Source organism: Macaca mulatta, chromosome 4 (genome assembly GCF_049350105.2).
Source record: "Macaca mulatta isolate MMU2019108-1 chromosome 4, T2T-MMU8v2.0, whole genome shotgun sequence".
Lineage (NCBI taxonomy): Eukaryota > Metazoa > Chordata > Mammalia > Primates > Cercopithecidae > Macaca > Macaca mulatta.
Window position 1 is genome coordinate 43,037,499 of NC_133409.1, and position 12,870 is coordinate 43,050,368.

At 40.5% G+C, this 12,870-nt stretch overlaps 1 long non-coding RNA gene across 3 annotated transcripts; it reads right to left on the reverse strand.

Annotated features, from left to right (window-relative positions):
* Nucleotides 1-406: 406 nt before the first annotated feature.
* On the reverse strand, nucleotides 407-10,619 carry LOC114677503 (uncharacterized). 3 transcript variants are annotated; one of them, XR_013416999.1, is made up of 4 exons: nucleotides 10,485-10,619; nucleotides 10,261-10,340; nucleotides 5,058-5,210; nucleotides 407-4,508 (listed from the first exon to the last, which is right to left on the reverse strand). It is a non-coding gene; the product is annotated as an uncharacterized LOC114677503 (long non-coding RNA). The 3 variants fall into 3 exon arrangements; XR_003728822.2 differs by having other exon boundaries at nucleotides 1,085-4,511; XR_013416998.1 differs by having other exon boundaries at nucleotides 1,085-4,511; nucleotides 10,217-10,340.
* Between the last annotated feature and the right edge of the window lie 2,251 nt (nucleotides 10,620-12,870).

A 12,870-nucleotide genomic window follows, 5' to 3' on the forward strand; every position in this document is an offset into this window, starting at 1 on the left:
GACTGTTTGGGCATAAACAAAATCACTAATAAATATTAGATCATCCTATGGTGTCTTCACTTTCCCAGTTGTACCTATCCTGCACTTAAAAGGAATGACCCAAGGTTTCTGGACCCAGTCAAGATACTCCTAAGACAACATGAGAAGCCAGAATCCCTTGGCAGACTTTTCGTTGAAGAGAGTTCAGAAACCAAGGAAATGACAAGTCCTAATGAGTTGTCGGGAGAAAATGGACCATAATATGAATACCAAAATAAGTGATATAGTTCTACATGGAGAATTCTTGCATACATTCATGTTCAGGAGATTTGGGGAATGGAGTGTTCTGTTTAATTATTAGTTAGAATATAGTTTATTCGTTAGATTATTGGTTTGGCTACAGTTACAATGAGACTCAAAATAACTGTGGCTTTAAAAACACACACTTTATTTTCCTGTAATACAAAAACGCAGGTTGGCAATTCAGGCTGGTAAATTAGCCCCACAATCTTGAGGGTCTTCTTTATGTTGCTCTCTCATCCTCAACAACTGGTTTCCATCTGAAAGTCTGTAATGGCTGGCTTAACGTCTATTACCCTACCAGTTTCCCAGCCAACAACGGGAGCACAGGGGATGAGATGGCACATCTCTTAGCTTTAGAGCACAGCCAACAGTGTCACACAGTACCTTTATTCAGAGTCCACTGGCCAGAACTGAGTCCATAGCTATATCTATCTGCAAAGAGTGCTGCAAAATAGAAGCTTTAGCTGGGCAACCATAAATTCTCTTATGAGAAGAAGAGATTAGGTCCTGGAGGGCAATTATTAGTTCTTCCACAGTCTACTTTCTAAGGATTAGAATATAATATCTAGAATTAATATAGAAAGTGGTTCTGTAATTAACTATCAATCCCTTCTCACTAAAGAATTGGCAAAAAGCATAGTCTGGAGTAACTCCACTTTTATTATTATGATTGCATATATTTTTTTCTTAATCTTCCTCTGTGGCCCATGTTTTACATGCCACATTGGTCTACGAAAGTATCATCATTTCTTTACAAACATTTTACGTACTTTTATACTAACTTTACATATTTCTTAGTCTCTGGGCCTAAAGTTTCTAAATATTCTAATTTAAAGGAAGACTTTTCATCAGACATTTCTATAGGTATTGATAATTTTGATGTGTATGGAAGAGACCAAACAATGTGTAAACTTTAAGGAGGCAATTTGGAGGAGCAGAAATCTTGTCAAGTTTAGATCAGATTTTTCTTTATATCAAATCCCAGCTCAACTTTTTACTAATTACTTGATCTTAGACAAGTTAATTTACTTTTCTAAGCCACATATTTATTGGTTTTAAATGTGGATGGGCTAAAATATATCCTTGCAAGTTTATTATAAGGATTAAACGATTCATCCCATAACAAATGTCTAGCAGAGTGCCTGCTACATAGCAGATGCTTAGTAAATGGCTATCTTCTTTATACACTTGCTATCTTCTTTATACACTTCACAAAATCCCTGCCACACTCCATCCAGAAGTGATCTTCCTCTCTCTCTGCTCTGTGTTGTGAAAAGTTGAAGACAGCCCTGATGTTCTGGTGAGTCAAGCACCATTTTAAAGTGGTGTGCTGCCTGAAGAATTCTTTCCCAGAGTGCAGAAATCATTTGCTCTATGAAATCTTCGTCATCCCTTGCAGTTCCTCCTCTAATGGTCCAGGAGAGTTGGAGTTTACTATTTAATTTTTTGCTGTTTAATTTGTTTTATAAAGTAATATTTTGCTAGTTAGTTGTTTCATCCCAACCACGTATGCCGTATGTGCTTAAGGTCAGATAATCTTTGTTTACGAACTTATATCATTTGTAAACCTGAGAAGAATTTCAGACAGCGTATAAAGTTATGTCTAGTACAGTAAACTTTTTTAAAAATAGAAGATAAAATTAGAAAGATGAAACAAATGGAAAACAAAGAATAGGACATAAATGGTAGTGGGACAGTGATGAAATGAGTGCCCAAATACACACCTCCTCAGAGACTGTAGATGCCTCCCTTTGTCATCAGATTAGAAACTGGGTGTCACAGTGTATTTTGCTAGGGTTATTGTAACAAAAGATCACAAATTTGTTGTCTCACAGTTCTGGAGGCCAGAAGTACAAGCTCAAGATGTTGGCAGGGTTGGTTCCTTCTGAGGCCTGTGAGGGAAGGATCTGTTCCAGGCCTCTCCCCTTTGGCTTGTGGATGACCACCTTTATGTTCACATGGTGTTCTGCCTGACCATGTCTGTGTCCAAATTACCAGTTGTATCAGGTTAGGGCCCATCCCAATGACCTCACTTTAACTTGATTACTTCTGTAATGTCTGCATCTCCAAATAAGGTCACACCCGAAGGTACTGGAGGTTAGGACTTCAACATACATATTATGAGGAGACGCAATTCCACCCATTGCTTTCAACAGAGCAAACTCAGAGCTCATGTTTTTGTTCATTTTGTGTTTTATGGGGTTTTTTTTGTTTTTCAAAATCTTGCTTCAGGACTTGACAGGGCTTTAGCAAGATCATTTAAATATTAATTACTGTATAAAGCACTAGAGAGGGGCCCCGCTCATGCAGGCTTTGGGATCACAAGGATTCTGCTAGAAGGCAGCTTGCTGCCCCTTGGACTAATTACACGCTAAGAGCCACTGGAAGTGGAGGCTTTTTCAGTTCTCCTATTTTACATCTCTTTAGTCCTCTATAATTAACATAAACCATACCGTCTTCCATAATGTTTTCTAGCACTCTCTGGAGTTCACAATTGCTTTTGTATGCTGGTAGTTTCATTGTAGGTTTGTTGAGTGCATAACCAAAATATCTATAGAATCTGGGTAAATGTCCTTTCACATCACTGACAGAAATGTCAGCCAAGAATCTGCTGGAAACCTATGAGAAAGAAAATGATTTTCACCTTTCTAAATTTGTAATACAAACAACAATACACAACAATCTCATCTTTATGGCAGTAATGTCTGAACATTTCTTAAGAAAGCAAGAAGGTGTGGAATCAAAATTAGAGACAGAAGATGCAAATGCCATCTGCTTCTCAGGGTAGAGAATTGAAGCCAGAAAGATGAAGTCTTCTGGCTCTCAAACCAACATTCCTTTTATTAGGCTTTTTTTGTTAAAAGAATCAAATAGTACTGCTTCAAACACCACCTAGAGACTGCACATGAGGATTTAGTACAGGTGCCCTTTACTTGAACCCCCTAAAGTCAAGTGTGTTTCTGAATTCAAGAATTCTTTGGGCCGGGCACAGTGGCTCACGCCTGTAATCCCAGCACTTTGGGCAGCTGAGGCAGGTGGATCACGAGGTCAAGAGATTGAGACTATCCTGGCTAATATGGTGAAGCCCCGTCTCTACAGAAAAAATACAAAAAATTAGCCGGGCACGGTGGCACGCGCCTATCGTCCCGGTTACTCAAGAGGCTGAGTCAGGAGAATCGCTTGAACCCGGGGGGCGGAGGTTGCCGTGAACAGAGATCACGCCACTGCACTCCAGCCTGAGCGACAGAGTGAAACTCCACCTCAAAAAAAAAAAAAAAAAAAGAATTCTTTGGATTTTAGAAAGACAGTTCAGCACCGTGTACATACTATACATCCATTAACATTCCCAGTAGGGTCAGGGAAAGCTACTTCTAATCAAACACACTAATATTTCTGCAGCAAAGTGTGTGAATGTCCACATTATGTGCAATAAATAAGGATCATTTATAGTGTGATGTCACTTCATGGATCAGATTTTGCCACCAAAATGAGTTCTGAAAGCCTAGCAGTTTTCAGTTTTCACTACTCTTTAGATTTCAGGATTAAGGATAAAAGATTGTTCACTCTCCTTAACCTACAAGTGGGATTCTCAAGCTGCATTTTGCAGAACTACTTAGAGTGCCCCAGCCCAGCAGCACTGAATCAGATTCTTTGGGGTGTGGCCTGGGAATTGGAATTTTTGACAAACAACCCAGCTGATACTGATGCAGACGCTGGGGAAATACTTCGAGAAACACCGCCTAGGGCATAGTGCTACGGCATGGGAAACAGATGGGAACCTCAGCTGGGCTATTTTTATCACGTGCCTCTCCCCAAACCTCCCTTTGACATCACTTTGGCCCTGCAGTCAGGTTTCACAGAATTTTTCTGTGACATTTTGATGGATGTGGGTGTCCAAAGGATAGGAATATACAAAGATCAAAGGGACAGGAGTGAAAAACAAAGCAGAAAAAGGCAGACAGAATTACTATTCTAAACTCAAGCTACAGTCTGGTCATCAGATTATGTCAGATGTATTCATTCACTATCTATTGAGTATGGGTTATCGGTCAGACACTGGTGCAGGTAGTTGGACAATCACAAAATAATTCTAGACCAAGTAATTTTCCCTTTTGGTAATTCTTGTTTCTCTCTACACCACTTGTTGTTTTGGGTTTGGTTTTGTTTTTTGAGGAGTGGGCATCAGCCACTGAAGCACACTGAGTCCTTCCAGGCGGTAGCTCCATCTGCTGGAATAGAAGGAAACTAATCAGTGCCCCACTGTTTGATATAGATGAGCCTTCGCATGTACTAAATCACAATTCACTATTGACCAGGTCACTTGTGCTAATGGAAGTTGTTAGTTAGCTATAGGTAAGTGGAGGAGAGAATTACTTACGTAACCCCATCAGAGAGCATTAGACTAATCTACATCCTTGAGAAGGCTTTAGTGTTAAATAGGTTAACACCCAGTGAAATTTCCCTAATATAGCTTGTGCTGGATGGAGATGCACTGACCTTCCTTGCAAGAGCCTTTCCCTGAATTTGGGCTCCTGAGAAAAGCTTTGAACATGGCTAGCCCTGCCTTTTCATCTTGGCAGTAGGTAATGAGCTAGGCATGGGAGCTCAGAATATCACCAAAAGCCCTTTAGGGGCTATCCAGGCTTAGCATTCTGTCTGAATGTCCTAAACTTGCTTTGTTGACCTTTATTTACCCTCTCTTCTATCTCCTCTAGCCCTATTCATTTTCTCTACGGTACCCATTTCCCCCTAAATTCACCTTTGGTTTTACTCACCAAAGCTTGTACTCACACCCCTCTTCATCTGGGCGTCTGTTTCTCTAGGTTACTTTTTGCATGGGCTTGCAATATGGAGATCTGGTTATCTCTGCGGAGGTTTCTATGTTGATGTCTCTGTTTGGAGGTCTCTCGGTAGGTAGGTGTGCATCCCTGTGGGAGGAAGTAGCGGTGATAAGGTAGTGTTTATGTTTAGATATATCAGTGCTCACATGTGGGAACATAACATGCTATTTTCAGCCTGGCTGGCTTCTATGGAAAATGGAGGATTTGGATAAGTGGAGGGGAGGAAAGAGGCTGAGAAGGAAGGAGGGAACATTTGTAGAGATGGAAATGAGTGTGACCAATAAGGGATCTATGAAAAAAAAACAGACTAGAGAAGCCCCCTCCCCAGTGTCAACCCACAAGAGCAGAGACTTTGTTGTCTGGAGTCTCCTCGGAGGCTGGAAGGGGGCCTGATACACAGCAAGCACTCGATATGTGTTGAATGAACGAATGTTATCATTGAAATGGTTACTGTTACATAAAAGTGCATCCTACAGGCTTCTAGAGCTTTGTAAGTTATAGAGTGTGTAGGAATATTTGTGGTGTCAGAAGTAGGTTGGAGAAGGAGAGAAGAGTCAAAGCCGGCCTTGAAAGTCAGACTGAGGAGCTTGGGGCGGAAGGAGCTATTGCAGTAATTGAGGTTGCAGGGGGCAGGGCACTCTGTAAGACTCCTCAAAAATGTTGCATCGGCAGTCAGTTCCTTACTAACTGGGTGCTGTGGGACAAGCTTCCCTTCTCACACACCTGGATTCTTCTCTTCTGCCTGTCTCAGAAATGTCTGGGCTCCACAGAGCTCAGAACAGAGGCACCTTCTCTTCTCTGTGTATTTTCTCCTGCAGGCCAATGGTTCTAAACAGTGTATATGCAGATAATCCCATATTTTTACCTCTAGCCAGATTCCTCATCAAGATTCTTGTATTCGACTCTCTAATTGACGATTGGATCATCTTTTTTTTTACATGGCCAAAATAGAGCTCTTGATTGTATGTCCCATTTCTCTTTCTTAACACCTGTTTCTACTACTCTGGTCCTCCTAACTCTGTTATTGGCACTGCCATTCACCCAGTTGCTTAAGCTAGAAACATCTTTCTGGCTCCTCCCTTCTCCTCGCTTTCCTCTACAGCTCTCAGCTGAAACATAGGCCCCACCTATCCCCTTGTATCCATCTCTCCTCGCTCCTTTGGTCCAAGCGCCATCATCTCCTGCTTCGACTACTGGAATAGGTGCCTATTTAGTATCCCAGGTTTATCTCATACACCCTTTTGCCACAATAAAGCCAGAGGAATATTTAAAAGTTTTAACTTAGATCAGCCACTCGCTGCTCAGCTTTCACTGTATTTAGCTTTGCCACTGCATGCGAATAAAGCTCCAAACTGCTGGCCGTGGTGCATGGAGCTCTCCATGTTCTAGGCCAGGCCCCTCCTCCCTATCCTTATCCTCCCCAACATTCCTGCCCCTACTTTTCTTCAGCCCCTGCCTGTCTTGAAGTCTCTCAAGTATGCCAGCTCCTTCCTGCTCAGAGGCCTTGGCGCTCTCCCCTCAGGCCTTTTCAGGGTTGAATCCTCCTCATCCCTACGTCTCAGCTTAAAGGTCACCTTCCTCCAGATGCCTTCATGACTTACTCTACCTAAAGCAGGCCCAGCCACCTGTTACTCCCTCTCACAAGACTCTGTTGTTTACTTCACAGGATTCTTCACAGTTTGTAATCGTTTCATTTGTTGACTTGGTTTTCCCCACTAGGTTGTAAGTTTTATAAGAGGGAGGACCTTATCTTCTGTAGTGGTGAATCTCAAGCTTCTAGAAGGGTTCCTGGCACAGACTAGACACCCAGTAAACATTTACTGAACAGATGAATGAGCCTCCATAAGCCTCATTTTCTTATTCTATGACCTAAGGATAAAAATACAACCTGCCCAATAGAGTGGTTATGAGGATTAAATGAGAAAATAGAACTTAATAAATGTTAGCCATTATTATTATTAGTATTGTATTTCTAATACCATATACTTATTCTTACTAATATTAATACTATTCTGCCACATTACTACTAATACTATGGTAATAGTTTTTAGTAGTTAATTCCACTACCTTGTACTGGTTGTTGAAAAGAAAAATACTACTACTGTAGTAGTTCTATTATTCTTTTCAACAACTATTATATGGTAGTTAAAATTAACTACGATTTACAAATAAGTAAACAAAGATCAGAAATATAAATAGTCTACTCATGATCACTTACCTAGCATACATTACAGCTTAAATTTTAAGAGTAAAGAGTTGCAAATAAATACAGATCTTAAGCCTGAGTGATTGGAGGGAAGGTGTTACCGATGGCATAAATAGGGTTTTTGAACAGAGGTGGCTCTAAAAAAATGAACTCATGTTGTGCTGAGTGAATAGCTGGATATTCCTGGGAAGATGTCTCACAGACTATCGGAGATACAGAACTTTTACTCACATAAGAGGTGAGCGGTTGGAGATTTGAGCATCAGATGAATATAATATCGCAGTTGTGATCATAATACCATACCTGGAACACACACACACACACACACACACACACACACACACACTCCTTGGGATTAAAAGAGTTGCTGCTCTTTGCTCCTCAAATGGGTCTCTCCCTCTCTCTAATCTCTCACCTTCTTATTCACCCAATCCCCCAGCTGACATTTCCTTCCATCTTTTCCATCCTAGACCTTCCCCTGCAACATCCCATGTGCATTTTGGAGGCTCACTATGCAGTCCTTAAGAATGGAATTAACTTCAGGACCTTCAAGCAATTCTTTATCAGCTCATGTAAAATCAGGTTCAGGTGTCATGAACTTTTCAGAACAGGACAAATAAACAAAGTATCACAAAAACTCTTTCTCTTACATTTCTATCTCTAAAAATAGGTAAAATTTATATAGCATTGATATGCCAGGCGCTAAGTATTATATATATGTTAACTAATTTTTCTTAAAACAGCCCCATGAGGTAGATGGTATTGTTTTCTCTATATTATGGTGGAAATTGAGACACAAAATAGCTAAGAAATATGTCTAATGTTACGAAATTGTTATGCTATGATTGGTTTGAAAACAACTGCAGTAGACTGGGTATGGTGGCTCACGCCTATAATCTTGGCACGTTTGGAGGCCAAGGCACGTGGATCACTTGAGGCCAGGAGTTCAAGTCGCCAGATTGACCATCCTGGCCAACATGGCGAAACCCCGACTCTACTAAAAATACAGAAATCAACTGGGAGTGGTGATGTGAGCCTGTATTCCCAGCTACTCAGGAGGTTGAGGCACAAGAATTGCTTGGACCCAGGAGGCCGAGGTTGCAGTTAGCTGAGACCTCTGCACTCCAGCCTGGGCAACAGAGTGAGACTTCATCCCCAAAAAAAAAAAAAAAAAAAAAAGAGAGAGAAAAGAAAAGAAAAAGAAAAGCAACTGGAGTAGACTTGGAGGAAAGAGAGAGGAAATCTATAAGGAGGTTGCAGTTAGAGAAAAGAACATTTATAACTAAGATCCCAAAGAAAAATAACCCCCTGGGATCTCCAACTCTTAGATCACCTCAAAATATAAAATATTAAAAATGAGAATGTCATGTCACCTCTAAAGTTCAGTGACATTTGGTGAAAAGAATAGTAGCCAAAACTTTTTAGACTGGTCACAAGACGTACACAGCTCTGCCAACAACCAGGTAAGAGATTTTAGGCAAGTTCCTCTCTAATCTCTGGGGCTCAGTTTCCTCCTTTGTACTAGAAAGGGGCTTGACTAGTTAACTTCTGAGGGCTTTTATACTTGAATTACTATATCGGTTTATTAGGCTGCTTAGCTGTGTACATCACCAACCTGCAAACATATTCTTCTTTAAGCACGAGTTTCTTCATGTTACTTCCCGACCCCAAAACACTTTTTGATGCTTTCTCTTGACTTTGTGCTCCCATCCCCTAAATGGCTGTGACAATCTTGATATTAGAAATAGCCATCTTGTGGGGAAAAACCTCAGGCTTCCCATTTGTTTTCTAGTATTAACTAGCAGAAGAATTTACTGGTAATCCACTTAAAGAGATGAAGCCTTATTAAAACCAAAAACAAGTGGCTCATGGGAAAGCTTTTGTGCACTTGAGCATAACTCCTCATTTGTGTCAGCCGAAGGTTGTCCTGACTTACACTGTCATGCATTTTAACCAAATTAAGGTATCACATCATCATTACAAGTTTCACAATTTGTATCCCGGAGTTGTCTTATTCTTTTTTCTTTTACCAAAAAATTGAGTTTAAGGAAAAACTTTAACCTGAAAAGTGAGCAGGCTCACTTAGCACAATGTCAGCTGACCTACTTGTTTCAGTTTAAATGAAACTAACTTTTGCTCTTAATTCTCCCTTCTTCTTTCCTCTCCCCTACTCTCACCTACTTCCTGGAAAATATAATTCAGGTCAGAGTTCTTAGATGCAATGTGAGATGGTTTTTATCTTCCCAACCAGGTGATTTAGCACCTGGGCTTGCATGTTGCTATAGCTGCAATGTTTAGACATGCGTTTGCAAGTGAGTAAAGTCTAAAAACAGAGTCTTGTTGACAATATATATGCCACAGAATTTTTGAATTGCTTAGTTACCAATGAGCTTGGTTATAAGTAGAAACCACTTTTTTTTTTTTTTAAACCACCATTTGCAAATGAGATCTACTGAAAGGCAAATAAAGCCTCATTTAAAAGTGTGGCTATTATCAGTAATAACAGTTATGATGATTTATGCTGCTTGGTACATTTCGACATAGGCTTTATATGCATTTTTAATAATAATTCTCAAAACCATGGAGGAGGGAGACAGGCATTCATTCATTCACTCATTCATTCAATCAATTGTCCTAGTTCATGAGAAGGACAAGTGGCCAGACTTTTTGAGACAACGAACAGGTAGTTAGAGAAAAGGTCAGGTATTTGCAGGGCTAATTGCATCCTGGGACTCAGAAGGTCAAGAAGTGATACACCAGGAGCTCAGGAATTGCAACCATAATTTATGCAAATGATTCACACTAGAGTTAAGAGTATGAGTTACAAAAACCCGACAGCTGGACAGGAAGACGCTATTTTAGAGTCAAGCCAACAGGTGGGCGTCACCTGGGATTCATCACTGCAGTCTTGCTAGAGCAGCATATTCCCACCTTGTCAAGAAGAAGGACCCACATTTCACATCAAAATGTCTTGTGGACTCCCCACATGCTAATTGTCATCTTCTTTATATCTGTTAATTGAGAAATATATAACAATAAAAATCTGTTCATTAAAAATATATAACGATAAAAATCAACTAGGAATCAGCAGAGATTTAACATAAATTTATATTTCACTAATTCTACCAGCGCTATGCCAGTTTTCAATTTATTACCTCTTTGTTCCAGATTTCTTCAGCAGCTGCTCTACAAACATGCACTAAACTCTTTAAGCATTTCTCCTTTACAGTGAGCACAGCGTTAAGCTTTGTCAGCAGATGCCACTGGAGCAGCATTGCAAAGAAAGCAAGTTTCTCTTCCTGATTCTGGTGTGCTACTTTTCTTCTTCTTGCTCCAGCTGCATTATCCATCAGTGGTGCTATGTATAAGACCATCCCGCTGTGTGCCCTGCCCCTACCATCTGCCCAGAGGCACAGTCCCTCACTGACTATTTGGCCTGATCCTGAGCCTGTGGCCACTTCACAGCCCTGCAACACAGGCACTGTGTACTCCAGGCCTCATGTCCCCAGCAGTGGCCTGACTGTGCACTTAGCCACAGCCTCAGTTTGCCTGTGCTCCAAGAGATTGCATCCTATTTGCCCAGCAGCTATGGAACAGCTCTGGTCCTGGAAAATAGGAGGCTTCTCTGACATCTGGTGGACTGCAAATACACCTTCTCCAACAAGGCCTGAACCCCAGCCTTAGGGAGAGAACCCTCTTTCCAAGTTGTCCTTCCTTGGGTACTCTCCCTCAATCCTCAGACACCCTTGAAAGTTCTCTTTACATTGTTATAGGTACTCTTCTATCACCGTTGAATAATTTTTTTATATTAAACTTCTCTTGATTTACATTACCATGTGGTTTCTGTCTCTTGCTTGAACTCAGACTGATAGAAGTTCATTTGGAAAAATAGCAACACTTATGTGTATGAGATATTCAATCTGCAGATAACAATTGTTAAAGAAAGCATTCTGAAATCCCTTGCTACTGATACCTGCAATCTTCTAGTGTCTGTAGTCACCAAGTCAGGAAACCCTGGACTAAAAATGGACAGATTGGCAAGAAGAAAGACAGAATCCTTGACATGAAAATGAAGCTATTTGGGGGATGAGGTGAACAGTGTGGGATGTGGGGCGCTTTGATTGCTAGGGAATAGTGTTGGTGTTCAGTGGTCAGCCCTGCCTCCTCTTCATCCAGAATCTATGAAAGTCACAAAGATAAAGTCTATCTTGGATTGAAGAGATGGGGAAGAGTAGACGGGGGCTATATGCAATCAGAATTGGCTCAGACACCAGACTGGGATGGAGCCTATGGATGGATATAGGCTCCATCCCAGCCTGTGGAGCCTATGGATATAGCCTATGGATATAGGCTCCATCCCATTCCAGTGTCTGAGCCAATTCTGACTGCATATAGCCCCAGTCTATATGTGCTCTGAATTATAGGGGGAGGGGAGGCAACAGCAAACCCAATAGTGAAGATCAGAGAACAGCCGGGAGATGAAGGGCAGAGCTAATGTCAGCATTTATTAAACACCTGTTTGACAGACGAGTATATAAGGCAGGGGGATATTAGGATAACTGCTCAAGAGCATCCAGTTTACAAGTGGAATGTGCATACTTAGAAAACAGGTCACCTGCTTCTTAAACAGGAATTCCTCTTTATCACACTGCTAATCTTCCCTGGGCTTACTATTAGGGGTAGGACAGAAGGTTTTTGTCATTTTCCACATTGCAGAACAGATTAAGGACTCACCTATTTATTGAAGATATTGATGAAATTAGGTTATTTTTGAAATCTCTGGATCTGGCTTCTGGAGGATTAGATTTGGGAGAACATTTTAAATTCCTCTTTGATTTTCCACCACATTGGGGCTTTTTAAGCCATTCCTTGGATCAATTTTGGTAATTTACAATTCTCCCCAAAAAATGTTTTTTCATCTAAGTAGTATTTAATTTCTAAGTATCTTCTATATCTGCAGCCAAACCAATTTTTTACACCAAATGATAATGTTACTCAGTTTTCTTCCCTTTCCCTTTCTTCTGTGGTCACAAAAGCCAGGGGTTTACCTAAGTCTTTCCGTAGAACCAGCTCTGTGTTTTTCAGCCAGTTCTATTCCATTGTTTTCCTTCTTTCTTTGTTTTCAATTTGATAGGAGGAGTGTTATGGGAGATCTCAGATGCAGAGATGTGTTCACTATACTGTCTTCTTTATGGCTCATATCACACTTACTCTGGACAAGACAGTCTATTTTAATTATTTTGTCTTTTCACTCTACCATCATCTTCACTCCCATTCCCTTTTCCTGAATATACTTCTTATAGTCCTTGGGTCTGTGTGTATCCTAGAAAAAAATGTCATATGTTTTTACATTTATTTTACTCAACTGCTTGATTTTAACATCTACACACCTTGTATGCTTCTGTTAGTTTCCTAATGCTGCTCTAATAACTTATTACAAACTTAGTGGCTTCAAAGAACAAAAAAAAATTATCTAAAATGTAGCACATTTCTTTTATAACCTGTAAGTGCGAAAGTCCATTACCTAAAATCCAGAAGCCA